Genomic DNA, 17,217 nt, shown 5'->3' on the forward strand with positions numbered 1-17,217 from the left:
TGCCATTTGTTTTTCAGCAACAATTGACAAAGTTTTAGAAAATATAAAGCCTTTATTTGAACAGTATTTATTTTAATAATAATAATAAGTAAGTAAATAAATAATGCTTTGAAATTGTAGTTCTTACCAGTGGCGCAACTTTGGTTTTAGAAGTGGGGGGGACATTTTTATTTTTTATTTATCCAGTCAGATAAACACTCCAAACAGCCTACCCGACCAGAATCTGGAAAGGGAGATGTCCGCCCCGTCCCCAGTGAAAGTTGCACCCCTGGTTCTTACTCCACTCAAATCGTGTGTGTGTGTGCGTCAGGGTTTCCGTTATGAAAATGTGGTGCCGGACATTTGACTGGTAGCATTTTAATTTTCTGGACATTTGAGAAATGTACCGGACCAAATGCATTGATTAGGGCATCCATCCGCGGTGCTCAGAATGACAGAAATCACATTTAGGTTATGGTAATTAAGTAGCTATATTTTCAAAATGCAAACTGCCTCCAGCTCATTGCAAATCAAAATCAAATCAAATCAAATGTATTTGTCACATACACATGGTTAGCAGGTGTTAATGCAAGTGTAGCGAAATGCTTGTGCTTCTAGTTCCGACCATGCAGTAATACCTAACAAGTAATATAACCTAACAATTCCACAACAACTACCTTATACACACAAGTGTAAAGGAATGAATACGAATATGTACATAAAAATATATAAATGAGTGATGGCCGAACGGCATAGGCAAGATGCAGTAGATGGTATAGAGTACAGTATATACATATGAGATGAGCAATGCAGGGTATGAAAACATTATATGAAGTGACATTGTTTAAAGTGGCTAGTGATACATTACATCAAGACGGCAAGATGCAGTAGATGGTATAGAGTACGGTATATACATATGAGATGAGCAATGCAGGGTATGAAACATTATATGAAGTGACATTGTTTAAAGTGTGTAGTGATACATTACATCAAGATGGCAAGATGCAGTAGATGGTATAGCGTCGTAATGTGGCGGTCGTAATGTGGTGTGTGTGTCACGCTGATGAAGCCTGGGTTCCGTTGCCTATGCATTTGAATGGTGAAGTGGAAGCATGCTTCAATTACCAGTTGAGAAATATTAGCTATTTTTAATCATGGCCCCCAAAGAAATGTGTTTAGAATGGTTGCCCAATGATTGGGCTCATAAAAGCGCTGTCTGACAGATTTTCCGCTCAAAGGCTCTGTATCTGTATGCTGTGCGTGTGTGATAAATAAGATACATAATGAATATACACAACCACCACTTTAATTCCACTAAATTGTGAAAATTAACCCATAAACATGACTGGTCAAATGTATTTCCATCAACTGATATTTCAGTCAATGAATAGGCTAAAAAGCATTATTTTGCAATGTGATTTTTTTCTTCTCCTGGACCATGGGTCGGTGCCAATTTTATTTATAGGCTTTTCAAAGCCAGGCTTCCCCAAAAAAACGATTTTATCTTTCGTCTCTCTGTGTTTCATCAATTTCCTTCAATTCGCAAGAGACTGAATGTATCTCACCGGAGAAAGCATCCGAGCAGACGAAACAGCGCCCTCTCTGTCTCAGTACGTGTAGCGTATCTATCTGATACTGTCTGGTCAGAAAGAGTATGAAATTTGTTGCTGCCCGTAGCATTGAATGCAAGGGAAGCCAGTGAGTATTTGGCATCCCTTGATAAAAATGTAATAACATTATAGCCAATCAGTGTTGAGCTAAACTGAGTGAACTCAGCTGTGAATGGTCTTGACCCCCCCCAAAAAGTATCAAGGGAAGACAGTTTGGATTTGGCTTCAGACCAATCACATCACAAGCCAAATGCCATTATTGACAGAAAAAAAATGTGCATCGTTGCATCTCTTTGTGGCTAGCTAGCTAAAATTGTCCCTTTCCTAAATTAGCCATGGATTGAAATAGGGATTTGGACTTGTAGTTTTACTTAATTCTCCGTACTGGCCGATGATTATAACAGGGATTCTGATCCAATCATACATTGATGGAAGTTCAACATGTAGCTAGATGTAGTATGCTGAAGTTAGGCTAGCAAGCAAGTAATTTAGCCAGGTAGCCTAGTACAACAAAAACTAAAAGTCTGTACTGCATGGACATTCACATCATATTTAGCTTACTTTGATTGGACTAAATTGTTTTTTCAATCTTTTAGTTGTCACTGTATTAGACTAAGCATAGGAGATTAGATGATGTTGAAATGTTGAAGTTGAAATGGTGCTGGAATTGTGGAGCCAGCTCCTGTTGTCTTTGCGACTTGAGGTAAGGTTCCGTGGTTCAAATTCAAAAGTTGTTTAGTAGTCTGAAAATGTCGGAAAGATTACCTTGCTTGTACAGTAACTGTTTATTATATGCAAAATATTTTGTGGACTTCGCCGGATAGAGGTTGCTCTCCGGTTTTGTGGTGAAACAAATATGTGTTTGAATTTATTCTTATTGTGTCGGCATTAGGTCTGTATATCACGGTGTCAAGGCATATGAACTAACAGGTTATAGAGCAAACAACGCAATTATCACAACACACAGGTTATAATATGGCTTTTTTTCTGGCTTGGCTTCCCCGGTGATTTTACCCACGCACCACTACTGTACGGCACTGTACTCGAATATACTCTACACCTAAATTGACCACATGAATGACACACATTTATATCTTGAAATTATTAACCAGCCACCCCTGGATTTTTTTGTAATAAGCACTGTGACAACCAACTTGTGAGACAACCAGACCTGGTCTCCCCTATCCCTATTGTTGATCTTTTCCCATAATTGCAAGTTCAGAGGGAGATTGATTAGGACATTCAGAAAATTCCCAACTTGTCCCATTGTTGGAATGCTTGCTCTGCTAAGCATATTGTGTTAGTGTAATGTTATTGGCTGTGATTTCTCCCAGAGGTAACTATGTCATATGCAGACACAATGCCAGCTCATGGCAGGATTAACTAAACTGTGACACGTGGGGATTTCTGTGGATATGACCAGTTAGCATTCTATTTTATTGTGTGTGTGTGTGTGTGTTTTTTTGTGTGTCTGTGCATGTGTGCGTGTGCGTGTGCGTGTGCGTGCGTGTGTGCCTGTGTGTGTGCTGATAAATGCTGATAAATGTCTAGCTGCTATGTTGGATTAATAGGGGGTATAGCCTGTGAGGTGATGAGTGTATATAAAAGAGGCCCACTCAGCACAACTAGTGACACTGTATTTTACTGCCCCGCTGATACAGCTCCAGATATATGGACCATAGAAACCTCTTCATGCACACTCAGGAAAAGGGAGGCTGATATTTCTACTCCTTTATGGTTCATGTTCGTTTGGAGGTGAGGAGAGGGCAGGGGAGGAGAGGTGTTGATTATGGCAATGCTCTCTCCCACACAGGGAGCTCCTGCACTCTCACACTCACACTCACACTGGGGATGTCCTCATTGTCTATAAACACTCTGTATCAGCCAAAGATGTTCAATCTAATGGAATAGTATGTATGGAGTATTTTTTCAAAGGGAGGACAGAGGCCCTTGAATACCTGTAAGGCACATAGTGTTTCCACAGACTGTCCCAGACACCAAGCACTGTAACCTTACTGTTAATCTCAGAGGGAGAGAGAAAGAGAGGGAAGTGAGGAGGAACTGATGCATTTCTCTCTACCCTGCAGGCTGACTGTGTCCTACATCCTGTAGCAGAGAACATCTGAATCTCTCTCTCTCTCTCTCCCTCCTCTCCTGTCTTTGGCCCTTCATTGGCTGGTCATTAGGGTTAGCCAACATTACATAGCATTATGCATAGCATCTATAAGGCCGTCTCACATTAACGCACAGAAACAGCTTCATTTCTCCTCTCAGCTTAACAACAGGCACTGCAAATTAACTTCAAATACCAACCTTGCTGAGATATTGAGAACAAGTATACAAATAAATACAATATATATGACAATATGATTCAGGTCTTATTTGAACACCATTAAACGTTATGAGTATTGTAGTCACTCAATCATACAGTATATCCTTATGGTCTATTAGTTTGTTGTGACTTACTATATACTCACTGCACCTTTTGCCAAAGAAATACTACTAATAATAATATATGGGACCTATATAGTGCATTTCAATGACCCAAAGTCACTTTATAATTGTAGAAACTAAACAAAAAATGGAGATCAAAACAAACCTAAGATTACGATGTGCCATGCGTAGGCTAGAGTGGTGTAAAGTCTGCCACAATTGGACTCTGGAGCAGTGCAAACCCGTTCTCTGGAGTGATGAATCACGCAGCACCATCTGGCACTCCGATGGACAAATCTGGGTTTGGCGGATGCCAGGAGAACACTACCGGGCCAAATGCATAGTGACAACTGTAAAGTTTGGTGGAGGAGGAATAATGGTCTGGGGCTATTTTTCATGGTTCGGGCTAGGCCCCTTTGTTCCAGTGAAGGGAACTCTTAATGCTACAGCATACAATGACATTCTAGACAATTCTGTGCTTCCAACTTTGTGGCAACAGTTTGGGGAAAGGCCCTTTCCTGTTTCAGCACGACAATGCCACTGTGGACAAAACAAGGTCCATACAGAAATGGTTTATCGAGATCGGTGTGGAAGAACTTGACTGGCCTGCACAGAGCCCTGACCTCAACCTCATCGAACACCTTTGGGATGAATTGGAACTCCGACTGTGAACCGGGCCTAATCGCCCAACATCAGTGCCCGACCTCACTAATGTTCTTGTGGCTGAATGGAAGCAAGTCCCCTTAGCAATGTTCCAACATCTAGTGGATAGCCTTCCCAGAAGAGTGGAGGCTGTTAAAGCAGCAAAGGGGGGACCAACTCCATATTAATGCCCATTTGGAATGAGATGTGTGACGAGCAGGTTTCCACATACTTTTGGCCATACAGTGTATATCTCAACGGTTTAGACACTCATTATAATGTTTAAAAAAGCAGATAACCTCAGCTTCACTGTGTGGCTTCTGTAGGGACAGAGAAAAACTCCACCAACTCATTTAGATGTGAGTATGCCAGTACTTTTAGAGAGCTGTTTTCTCTTGCGTCCTATTACTTCCATGATAGGATAAAGAAAGAGATAGGTTTCTTATCTAATCTAGAGGAGCTCTTTGTGAGAAACTTCTAGTGAATGCTCTCCACTTTGCAACCCTTTGCTGTTACATCCAGTGTTACACACCTGTTGCACAATTATACTTTTTTCCCTCCAGCTCTACACAACCTACTCTCTCTCTCTCTCTCTCTCTCTCTCACACACACACACACACACACACACACACACACACACACACACACACACACACACTTAACTTAAGAGCCCGCACTGCCCCCTTGACTGCAACTTCAAAGCCTCATGTAGCATCATGGAAATTTGGCCACTGCACTGGTTCATTATAGTTTTTTTTCTTCTCTCTCTCTCTCTCTCTCTCTCTCGTCAATAGTCTGAATGATGAGCTCTGAACTTTAAATCACTATTATAGAACAGCTTACCTATAAAAACACATCAGATATAGAACCTTGGCGTAGGAAATCAAATCCACCTGTTTTCCAGCACAGTATGCATCACTGTAACATGGTTGTGATTGACTCTACTAGTGCCATTAGAATCGCTCTTATTTAACCAAGGGATCTACATACGCTTCAGGTCACTGTGAATATGAAGTTTATGAATGTACAACATTTGGAGAAAATTTGGAACGCTGAGGGGTTGTGGTTTTTCATTTGGAGAATGTTTGTCTGTTCAGTCCAGTGGCTTTGGCCCTGGTGTGTTTTGTGAAGTAGTTGCTTAGAAATAAAACCGTGTGCTTGATCGCTGCCATCAGCAGGTAAGTTACTACACTTCACTTGATAAACACAGGGATGAACTAATAGACTCTTGGCAAGGAGACAGTAAGTCTGTGCCTCTCACTTTCTCATATCTCTTCTCCCTTCTTTACTCTTCTCGTCTCTCTCTCCTTCCCTCTCTATCCCCAGACCCAAACAAACTCAGGGCCAGCTTTCATTTGTCTCTTACATCAGTGGGAAAAAATAGGAAAGCAATCACATACACGCACACGCACACACACATTGCACAGGGTGCTCCATACTGCAAGGTTATGCTGTTGTATCGTCTCTCATGCTGGTCTACTTTTTAGGGATAGAAAGAGTGTATTTATAGCAGAATGTTATAAATATCATATATATCTGCACCGTTACCCTAAGAAGCCTTTCTAATTTCACTCCACATGTTCACATGTGTCGGCTCGAACATAATTATCATCAGTCTGTATTGGATAGTGAGTCTGACACCGCCTGGTATAGAGGTCCTGGATGGCAGGAAGCTCAGCCCCAGTGATGTACTGTGCCGTACACACTACCCTCTGTAGTGCCTTGCAGTCAGAGACTGAGTAGTTGCCACACCAGACAGTGATGCAACCAGTTAGGATACTCTCGATGGTGGAGCTGTAGAACCGTTTGAGGATCTGAGGACCCGTGCCAAATCTTTTCAGTCTCCTGAGGGAGAATAGGTTTTTTAGTTTTGCCTTGAAGAATGGGCAAAAATCCCAATGGCTAGATGTGCCAAGCTTATAGAGACATACCCCAAAAGACTTGCAGCTGTAATTGCTGCAAAAGGTGGCTCTACAAAGTATTGACTTTGGGGGGTGAATACAGTGAGGGAAAAAGTATTTGATCCCCTGCTGATTTTGTACGTTTGCCCACTGACAAAGAAATGATCAGTCTATAATTTAATGGTAGGTTTATTTGAACAGTGAGAGACAGAATAACAAAAACAAAATCCAGAAAACCGCATGTCAAAAATGTTATAAAATGATTTGCATTTTAATGAGGGAAATAAGTATTTGACCCCCTCTCAATCAGAAAGATTTCTGGCTCCCAGGTGTCTTTTATACAGGAAACGAGCTGAGATTAGGAGCACACTCTTAAAGGGATTGCTCCTAATCTCAGTTTGTTACATGTATAAAAGACACCTGTCCACAGAAGCAATCAATCAATCAGATTCCAAACTCTCCACTATAGCCATGACCAAAGAGCTCTCCAAGGATGTCAGGGACAAGATTGTAGACCTACACAAGGCTGGAATGGGCTACAAGACCATCGCCAAGCAGCTTGGTGAGAAGGTGACAACAGTTGGTGTGATTATTTGCAAATGGGAGAAACACAAAAGAACTGTCAATCTCCCTCGGCCTGGGGGCTCCATGCAAGATCTCACCTTGTGGAGTTGCAATGATCATGAGAACGGTGAGGAATCAGCCCAGAACTACACGGGAGGATCTTGTCAATGATCTCAAGGCAGCTGGGACCATAGTCACCAAGAAAACAATTGGTAACACATTACGCCGTGAAGGACTGAAATCCTGCAGCGCCCTGCTCAAGAAAGCACATATACATGCCCGTCTGAAGTTTGCCAATGAACAGCTGAATGATTCAGAGGACAACTGGGTGAAAGTGTTGTGGTCAGATGAGACCAAAATGGAGCTCTTTGGCATCAACTCAACTCGCCGTGTTTGGAGGAGGAGGAATGCTGCCTATGACCCCAAGAACACCATCCCCACCATCAAACATAGAGGTGGAAACATTATGCTTTGGGAGTGTTTTTCTGCTAAGGGGACGATTGACGGGGCCATGTACCGTCAAATCTTGGGTGAGAACCTCCTTCCCTCAGCCAGGGCATAGCAAATGGGTCGTGGATGAGTATTCCAGCATGACAATGTCCCAAAACACACGGCCATAGCAACAAAGTGGCTCAAGAAGAAGCACATTAAGGTCCTGGAGTGGCCTAGCCAGTCTCCAGACCTTAATCCCATAGAAAATCTGTGGAGGGAGCTGAAGGTTCGAGTTGCCAAACGTCAGCCTCGAAACTTTAATGACTTGAAGAAGATCTGCAAAGAGGAGTGGGACAAAATCCCTCCTGAGATGTGTGCAAACCTGGTGGCCAACTACAAGAAACGTCTGACCTCTGTGATTGCCAACAAGGGTTTTGACACCAAGTACTAAGTCATTTTTTGCAGAGGGGTCAAATACTTATTTCCCTCATAAAAATGCAAATCATTTTATAACATTTTTTACATGCGTTTTTCTGGATTTTTTTATTGTTATTCTGTCTCTCACTGTTCAAATAAACCTACCATTAAAATTATAGACTGATCATTTCTTTGTCAGTGGCCAAACGTACAAAATCAGCAGGGGATCAAATACTGTTTTCCCTCACTGTAGTTATGCACACTCTGTTTTTGTTTGTCTTATTTCTTGTTTGTTTCACAAAAAATATATTTTGCATCTTCAAAGTGTGGTGTAAATCAGATGATACAACCCCCCAAAAATCTATTTTAATTCCAGGTTGTAAGACAACAAAATAGGAAAAATGCCAAGAGGGTGAATACTTTCGCAAGCCACTGTATGTGTGCCATACAGAGGGTGAATGGGCAAGACAAAAGATTTAAGTGCCTATGAACGTGGTATGGTTGTAGGTGCCAGGCGCAAGGGTTTGTGTCAAGAACTGCAAGGCTGCTGGGTGGTTCACACTCAACAGTTTCCCATTTGTATCAAGAATGGTTCACCACCAAAAGGACATCCAGCCAACTTGACACAGCTATGGGAAGCATTGGAGTCAACAAGGGCCAGCATCCCTGTGGAACGCTTTTGACACCTTATAGTCCTTACCCCGATGAATTAATGCTGTTCTGTTGGCAAACGGGGGTGCAACTCAATATTAGGAAGGTATTCCTAATGTTTTGTACACTCAGTGTATCTGTTTTACAGTGAGGAAAATAGTATTGTGTAATATATTACAGCATCTCTGCTGTGAAGCAAAATTTGTGTTTTACATATTAGCACAATCTTTTTTAATACCACACAAATTACCTAAATGACAGGCTAAGAATGGAAAGAGAAATAGGCCAATGTGCTCATCTATCATATTTTTCCAATTCCAAATCATTGTGTCTCGTTTGCAATTACATTTTCCCTTTTTGCAAATAATTACATCTGAGACATCATTAGGAATCTGAGCATGGTACTTAGAAAAGTTAGGCCTACCTTTACACCCCAGACAGAGTTGGCATACCGATGCAGAAAAATGTCAGTTTTAACTGCTGGCTACTCTTCTTCCGTGGCTTAACCCAATGAGAAGGTCACAAGTGTTTCCCTTTAAGCTGTCTGGGTTTAAACTTCTTCTATTGTACAGACAGTGAATAGCTTCATCAATTGATAGTGACAGAATTAGATTACTTCCCAAGCAAATTCCATTTTTTGTCTCCTCGGCTATAGAAGATTGTAGCTCAGCCTCTGAATGTCGAAGAAACTTAACAATGATAGCCCCATATGCATCGGAGTCATGTCTTCCCTGGTATTTTAGAGCTTGTTTCTATCATAAAGCACTGCGGACCAAAGCACTGTTATAGATCACTTCATATAATAGGATCTTAAGCTAACAAGGGGTAGGCCTGTGCCTGTGTAACAGTGTAGGTTGATGTGTGCAAGGGTCCCTGGTTCGAGCCCGGGTTGGGGCGAAGAGAGGGACGGAACCTACACTGTTACACCTGTGGCACACCACAATTCAAGTCTTGGTTTTAACTTAAGAGCCCTTCACTGACACGGAGGTAGGCTATTTAAAGAGTGAGTGGAGGAATTGACTGAGAAATCTATGGATATAGCAGCCTATAGCTTAATTTTGTCTGCCAAACAGATAGGCCTACCTTTTATTTCTTAAATTGAAAGAAATAGGATCCAACACAAAGCCATATCGTTCTAAGTAAAGTCTAATTAAAATGAAGACGTTTGAAATTAATTTTAATTTGCCTACTTTCAGCACAATGAGCTGTCCATTTTCGATTGATTACGCCACAGATGCTGCTTCCAGTTTCAGCACCACAATGTAAGTTACTCGAATCTGGTTAATTGTGAGGTCAATAACTCTAATAAATACATCATGGGTAAATGTTTTTTTTATTTTTATAAAATAAATTATAGTAGTAGCAAGCTATCAAAGTTGACCTCCGGTCCTCCTTCTCATCTCCGTGCACTCCTTCTCAAACTGAACAGAACATAGGCTAGTCCGCGCATAAGATTTTTTGGGACTAGGCCTAATCAAAAAACTCATTTGGAAGAAGCCTTTGACTCGCCTCCTGAACTGCCACCGTAGGCCTACACAGCACAGCCTCTGGTTAGGCAGCACACCATTTTTTTTCTTCTTCAGCAAGAGCAGAGCAGGACGGGGCTTAGGGTTGGAATATCCATTGCGGTGTGTAATGCAACCATAGCTGCTGGGATGGTGTAAATAAAACTATCTTAGAAATGTAACTTTGCTCTGCGCTTTTCCAAGCATGCACTTTGTAGCCTATAGCCCAGGGGTGTCAAACTCAATCCCACGGAGGACCGATTGTCTGCAAGTTTTTTTATTTTTTTATATATATATAATATAATAGCACAGATTATTTTACAGGACTTACAACCTTTTCCTTTCTTTCTGTGCCGCCAAATGTTTGCATACTACTAGTAAAGTGAACAGGTTTACCAATACTGTAGCATTATATTGAACAGTTTTGTTTAAATTAAACAAATGGTTAGTGGGGAGAGGGTATTCGGACACTCTTGGCCTGCAAAACGATGCCATATGTCGCGCGGCTAAGAGCCGAGTGAATCAAATCCCACGGGGTTGAGGAGGACACTGTGTCCCAGTGTTGTTGCAGTTCATGCTCTCCCCATTGGCTAGTAGACTATATCACGGTGACATCTAGATGGCTACCGATGTGAGTTATTTCTTGTGTAGGCTGCCACCCTACTTGAAATATAATCATCGGAGGGGAAAAAGAATTGGCCACGTTACTAGCTACCGCCGGCGACACTGTGATAGATGCACCTTAGGTTGGCAGGCAGCTCGATACAACACTGGTGCACTGGTCATTCTCATCAGCTTTAGTGGCTCACTAGTACGGCCCACAACGTGGTTTACCGGTATATGTAATGCAGCCCGTCAATCCCCATTAAGAATCGCTGCACCGGTAATATATTGGTAATATCTTTTGAACTGCTACAAACAAGCCATTTCTCTGTAGTAATGGTGAAACTTGTCTGTCAATTATTATCTGGGGTGATGTTTTTCTAGGACGCACAGCAATATATTTACGAGCAATTTAGAGCAGCTGAAATGGCTGGTGTCAACTTGACCTCAATAGCTAGCTAGTTTAGCAAAGAAAACATGCAGTAACTCAATAAAGATACTTATAAACAGGCCAAGGTACCTACCCAGCAGCTGCTGAAAATATTATTCCACTTCACAGCAGCTTCAAGAAGATATTTACTAAAATAGTCTGAGCTTCATGTGTCTCACCTGACAGCATGCGGTTGGTGCCTGAAACTGACCATTTTATTCTACAGTAGGCATAAGCTATTACTGTAAAGAAATACAGTATGTTAGAGTAATTTTTACAGGAGGCTTCGAATTATAGTTAATAACAATATCTTTCTGAATTTTGCCCATAATGCGGGGCAATCTACAGCATTAATGCTGTAAACACATTTTCGGTATTTTACTGTGCATTCTAGTGTTTTACAGTTGAAATTACAATAAGGTCTTAGTGTTGCAATTTCACACTCTCTTGTCCTCCGTCTCCTTTTAGTTTTCTCTCTTTCGTTTGTATTTTTAGCACTTGCCTTATTCTCCCTCCCTCCCTCCCACTTTCTCTCTGATTGAAGGGGAATGCATGGCTGGCATAGAAAGAAAGGAGGAAATAGATAATGATACCAGGCAGTATGGTGTGGAAAACACTGACCTCTCACGTAGCTGAACCGTCACACACACACACACACACACACACACACACACACACACACACACACACACACACACACACACACACATACACACAACACACACACACACACACACACAGGATATTAAACCACATATACCATTTACATTATACACACATTCTCTTTCATTCACACGCACGCACGCAAGCGCACACACACACACACACACACACACAGCTGTATTTCTGCTCCTGGACTCTAAATCTTCGCCCAGTTGGATGAGTCCGCTTAAGGGAGATTCACGGCCCAGATGAAACAGGATGGTAAAATGTGTTTTGTGTGTGTGTCAGTCCATTCTATAATGTTGCTTGTGGACTATTTGGGGCGGAATAATTACTAACGATAAAAAGGATATTAAATGGACCTACAAGGCATGGTTAGCTAGAAACTGCACTATTTGCCTTCTCCACTTTCACCCTGACCAAAAGCCCTCTCCCCAGCCACATCTCCCTATGTCAGGGAAACAGAGTGGCACTCCAACAGAACACACTCCTAGGGCGCTTACACTCTCACTTTGGCTGTTCCATTTCATTAAGAGGGCATTAGGTTGTGGGGTGTTTTGGCTGTATATGGTTTTGTCTCTGCTCTTCCATGCACTCATCATTACCAGAGGAGAGAGTGAGGCACTTCACCTCTCCATCTCTGGCTCTGTCTGTCTGTCTGCCTGTCTCTTTGTGTCTGTTTCTGTCTGTCTGCCTCTGTTTCTCTGTCTCTCTCTCTCTGTGTGTCTGTCTCTGTCGCTCTGTTTTGTTTTGTGTCTCTGACAGTTGCAGGGATATACAATTTACATACACCATATCAGCCACAAGCAGGTTAGACACAACAAGTTACATAAGCCATCCAATACACGTAATCCAAAAGCCTGTTACTGTCCAATCATGGCATTGATTTATCCACCTTGGATTGGTTGTTTATTTATGGCTTTGTCCAGGGACTGAGTGATGGATTGGTCCAGTCATCGATGAAGTCATTAGTCACAGAGGTGTCATACTGTCAAGTTATCGAAGTGTAATGACGTGTGGGTTGTGGTAGTGGCGCCTGCACAGGTCATGACACACAAAGTCCCTCCCCAGGTCAAGACACACAAAGTCCCTCCCCAGGTCAAGACACACATTGTTATTTCAAATAGAGAAGGGTTCTGCCCCGATGGTGCTGACAAATGACAACCCATTGTTGATTCCATATTATGTTCGATTGATCCTGTGAAATGTATAATTTGTCTGTATTATTATATAAGATCAAGCCTATAAAAAGTTTGAAACGTTCTTCACACACACACACACACACACTCTCTCTGAGCAGCAGCAGCTGGGAGCGGATCTGGTGTCCATGCATGGCCTGTCTGACAGTAAAGGCCTATTAGTGTCTGCTACTCTATCAAAACCAGATGTTCCTGGGCCGTTAGGTCCAAACCATGCCCTAACTCACCTCCCCCTCCAGGTATAACTCAGCCTGGAGTGGACCGCCGACAGCCCTTTACTCACTCTAATATTTCACATTAATCCCATGGAAAATAACGGATGTTCTGAATCACCATCTAAGAGGAAGGGGGGAGTTCAGCTCCAGGAGAGGGAGGACTAAGCGAGGGGAGAGAGGGAAGGGGGAGTTCAGCTCCAGGAGAGGGGAGAGGGAGGACTAAGCGAGGGGAGAGAGGGAAGGGGGAGTTCAGCTCCAGGAGGGAGAGGGAGGACTAAGCGAGGGGAGAGAGGGAAGGGGGAGTTCAGCTCCAGGAGAGGGGAGAGGGAGGACTAAGCGAGGGGAGAGAGGGAAGGGGGAGTTCAGCTCCAGGAGAGGGGAGAGGGAGGACTAAGCGAGGGGAGAGAGGGAAGGGGGAGTTCAGCTCCAGAAGAGGGGAGAGGGAGGACTAAGCGAGGGGAGAGAGGGAAGGGGGAGTTCAGCTCCAGGAGAGGGGAGAGGGAGGACTAAGCGAGGGGAGAGAGGGAAGGGGGAGTTCAGCTCCAGGAGAGGGGAGAGGGAGGACTAAGCGAGGGGAGAGAGGGAAGGGGGAGTTCAGCTCCAGAAGAGGGGAGAGGGAGGACTAAGCGAGGGGAGAGAGGGAAGGGGGAGTTCAGCTCCAGGAGAGGGGAGAGGGAGGACTAAGCGAGGGGAGAGAGGGAAGGGGGAGTTCAGCTCCAGGAGAGGGGAGAGGGAGGACTAAGCGAGGGGAGAGAGGGAAGGGGGAGTTCAGCTCCAGGAGAGGGGAGAGGGAGGACTAAGCGAGGGGAGAGAGGGAAGGGGGAGTTCAGCTCCAGGAGAGGGGAGAGGGAGGACTAAGAGAGGGGAGAGAGGGAAGGGGGAGTTCAGCTCCAGGAGAGGGGAGAGAGGGAAGGGGGATGAGGGGATGAGGGGTGAGAGACGCAACACAAAGGTAAATACATAGTGCATTTCTCGCCAAGCCACTTATTAGCATCATCCTCCAGTAGTATCCCTGCTGTCTGTTTTACCGTCATACCGCACAGACAAAAACAGTCAGACACACATACAGGCACACACGCACACACACACACGCACAGAGACACAGACACACTAACTAATACGTTAAGTCCCAGAGCTATGTGGAGATTAGATAAGATTTAAGAATACAGAGTGAGACACACACACACACGCACACAGCAGAGGGTGAGACGAGCAAGTCATCAGACAAAGAGAATAACAACATGCATCTTGTTCACTCTTGACAAGATGAAAAATTACCTTTTTACTGCAAATGAAAAATCCCGTACCAGCCACAGAGTGGATTTACTTAGAGAGAAAGAGGGGTGAAAAGACAGCAATAAAGATGGAGATGAGCAGGAGATGAAGATAGAGGAAAAACATTTTTGACACAGATTAATCATCTCACACTTTCATGCTATGTCAACTGCTAGTTCAGCTGGATAAACATCTACAGGTGTAGGATCTTAATTTCACCTATATTGTCACAGCAAAATAATCCTGCAGCAACAGGATTTGAACATTTAGTCCATAATGCTGCTATGTCAGCAGTTAGGCTATTAGCTGGGCTAAAGTAGTCTACATGAAAAGTGCAATACTGTTGTTAATATAACTGTGTGTTAGTATGGGTTTTCAGTGAACTTATGTAAATCACGGAGCTCATCTTTGTAAGGAAAATTCTCAGCAACAAAAGAGTGATCAAATTAAGATCCTACATCTGGAATTGGCCAGCAGTTTCCTCCCACTCTGTAAGATTCAGCTGCTTTCTACAGCTCCGTCTCTGTATCTGTTTCTGTCCCCACTGTTGTTCAACTCATTACTTTAGCGGCCTGTGGGCCGAATTTGGCCCGTGGGTGGTTTTATTTGGCCACCTCAGTTTTCTGAGCCAAAGAAAAAATTGTCTTTTAATTGTTTCATTGTTGGACATAAAAGACTGTAAAAACACCAGTAAATCAGATAAAGTTATTTTAATTTAAGAAATCTGTTCCCAAGTATACCTACCCATAATAGAGAGAGACACGTGATCGTATACAAATGTAAGCAAGGTTTGAAATGATTATGTTTTAGTCAAACATTATATCTGTTTGGGCTTCTTGAGGTTAATTTGCAGTCTACAAATTATTTGTAATTATGTTCCGGCCCCCCGACCATCTGCTCCAGAAAAAATTGCCCTGCGAATGAATCTAGTTGATGATCCCCTAATAGTGCAAGGCATGGGTTTAAGGAAACAGTGAACACAGGGATAGTTTTCTGTGTCTGCAGTTTCATCCTCATTACAGTAATAAATACGGTTGTTTTTTCTGACAGCGTGACCTGACCTTGATATATACAGTACATATGTGTGTACTACATATAGTTGAAGTCGGAAGTTTACATACACTTAGGTTGGAGTCATTAAAACTCGTTTTTCAACCACTCCACAAATTTCTTGTTAACAAACTATAGTTTTGTGCATGACACAAGTAATTTTTCCAACAATTGTTTACAGACAGATTATTTATACCTATAATTCAATGTATCACAATTCCAGTGGGTCAGAAGTTTACATACAGTAAGTTGACTGTGCCTTTAAACAGCTTGGAAAATTCCAGAAAATGATGTCATGGCTTTAGAAGTTTCTGATAGGCTAATTGACATAATTTGAGTCAATTGGAGGTGTACCTGTGGATGTATTTCAAGGCCAACCTTCAAACTCAGTGCCTCTTTGCTTGAGATCATGAGGAAATCAAAAGAAATCAGCCAAGACCTCAGAAAATAAATTGTAGACCTCCACAAGTCTGGTTCATTCTTGGGAGCAATTTCCAAACGCCTGAAGGTACCACGTTCATCTGTACAAACAATAGTATGCGAGTATAAACACCATGGGACCACGCAGCCGTCATACCGCTCAGGAAGGACGTGAGTTCTGTCTCCTAGAGATGAACGTACTTTGGTGCGAAAAGTGCAAATCAATCCCAGAACAACTGCAAAGGACCTTGTGAAGATGCTGGAGGAAACGGGTTGAAAGTATCTGTATCCACAGGAAAATGAGTCCTATATCCACATAACCTGAAAGGCCGCTCAACAAGGAAGAAGCCACTGCTGCAAAACCTCCATAAAAAAAGCCAGACTTCGGTTTGCAATTGCACATAGGGACAAAGATTGTACTTTTTGGAGAAATGTCCTCTGGTCTGATGAAACAAAAATAGAACTGTTTGACCATAATGACCATCGTTAGGTTAGGAGGAAAAAGGGGGAGGCTTGCAAGCCGAAGAAGCCCATCCCAACCGTGAAGCACGAGGGTGGCAGCATCATGTTGTGGGGGTGCTTTGCTGCATGAGGGACTGGTGCACTTCACAAAATAGATGACTTCATGAGGAAGGAAAATGATGTGGACATATTTAAGCAACATCTCAAGACATCAGTCAGGAACTTATAGCTTGGTCGGAAATGGGTCTTCCAAGTGGACAATGACCCCAAGCATACTTCCAAAGTTGTGGCAAAATGGCTTAAGGACAACAAAGTCAAGGTATTGGAGTGGCCATCACAAAGCCCTGACCTCAATCCTATAAAAATTTGTGGGCAGAACTGAAAAAGCGTGTGTGAGCAAAGAGGCCTACAAACCTGACTCAGTTACACCAGCTCTGTCAGGAGGAATGGGCCAAAATTTACCCAACTTATTGTGGGAAGCTTGTGGAAGGCTACCCAAAACGTTTGACCCAAGTTATACAATTTAAAGGCAATGCTACCAAATACTAATTGAGTGTATGTAACCTTCTAACCCACTGGGAATGTAATGAAAGAAATAAAAGCTGAAATAAATCATTCTCTCTACTATTATTCTGACATTTCACATTCTTAAAATAAAGTGGTGATCCTAACTGACCTAAGACAGGGAATTGTTACTAGGATTAAATGTCAGGAATTGTGAAAAACTGAGTTTAAATGTATTTGGCTAAGGTGTATGTAAACGTCC

The 17,217-nt window shown here is 42.7% G+C and overlaps 1 protein-coding gene across 15 annotated transcripts in view; it reads left to right on the forward strand.

Moving 5' to 3' along the window:
- Positions 1-17,217, forward strand: part of LOC115153192 (potassium voltage-gated channel subfamily KQT member 5) — a 170,532-nt gene that overhangs the window by 106,530 nt on the left and 46,785 nt on the right. The gene's annotated exons all lie outside the window — the stretch shown is intronic.

This window comes from Salmo trutta, chromosome 18 (genome assembly GCF_901001165.1).
Source record: "Salmo trutta chromosome 18, fSalTru1.1, whole genome shotgun sequence".
NCBI classification, from domain to species: Eukaryota; Metazoa; Chordata; class Actinopteri; order Salmoniformes; family Salmonidae; genus Salmo; species Salmo trutta.